The following is a 1372-nucleotide window of genomic DNA, read 5'->3' on the forward strand; positions in this document are numbered from 1 at the left end:
GTGTGTGTGTGTGTGTGTGTTTGTGTGTATGTACGTGGCTGAAAATTTGTCTTCTTTGCTGTTGTTTACAATTCCAATGCTACTCATGACGAGTCAGATCTTTTATTTCGTCACACAATTAATCTGGTTACTGCATGATAAGGACAGAGGACAGACTGACTTAACCACATTAGACAGGAAACTTACTGGTTTAACCCACACGAGACATAGGACAGACTGACTTAATCCACAGAAGACAGGGGACTTACTGGTTTAACCCACACAGGACGGGGAACTTACTGGTTTAATCCACACGAGACAGGGAACTTACTAGTTTAACCCACACGATACAGGGAACTGACTAGTTTAACCAACATGAGACAGGGGACAGACTGACTTAACCAACCCGAGACAGGGGACAGACTGACTTAACCAACCAGAGACAGGGGACAGACTGACTTAACCAACCCGAGACAGGGGACTGATTGACTTAACCCTATCCGCCCGTCATGTTTTGCTGTCGTATCCATATGACGGGAGGAACTCGTTAATCTGATACGTACGCTTTGCTAAGCAGTCTGTCAAAATGATTTTTTGAGAAATATTGAAAGTTTCAAAGAGATCTTCGTACTAGAAGTATTCTAAAATTTGAAGAATACAACCCCGGGAGTACAAAATGACCCCAGGGTGTACGAGCCAGTGGACTGACTGACTTAACTAACACGAGACAGGGGACCGACTGACTTAAACATCACGAGACATAAGACTAACACAGACAGGGGACTGACTGACTCAACCAACACGAACTACTTGCACCTACCGTTTCTGATTATCTTTTCTTAGTTTTTGGAAGAGAGAGGCTTGCAAGGGTACAGCTTTACAATGTCATCATTGATATTTTAAAGCATGATCTCAACAAGGAAAACAGCACGTTTCTTTTGCTCTGTGTATATTTAATATTACGAAGGAGTCGGAACGACATCAATTGACAAGAGCGTGACGACAGTAGTAGCAAAAAAAAAAGAGTCATCTACCACTATATCATTAATTTGTTAACCTAAATTAGTTTAAGATTCAAGTCAGGCTTAAAAAAAAGATTTTAAAATTCAAATTGCAAAACTTATGACTGTTTTGTGATATGGAGGGGTTGTGGCCAACATGCTATAGAGACATGAGCATTACGTTCCAATTTTAGGAGTTCATGTTCTCCTTTTCCCACTCATACTACCCTCTTCTGTCGCAATGCCTCACCCCCCCTCACCTCCTCCTCCTCCTTCTCTCTCTCTCTCTCTCTCTCTCTCTCTCTCTCTCTCTCTCTCTCTCTCTCTCTCTCTCTCTCTCTCTCTGTCTCTCTCTCTCTCTCTCTCCCTAACTTGAAGTGCGTTTAAGATAT

The sequence above is a fragment of the Aplysia californica genome, unplaced genomic scaffold (assembly GCF_000002075.1).
Source record: "Aplysia californica isolate F4 #8 unplaced genomic scaffold, AplCal3.0 scaffold00459, whole genome shotgun sequence".
NCBI lineage: Eukaryota > Metazoa > Mollusca > Gastropoda > Aplysiida > Aplysiidae > Aplysia > Aplysia californica.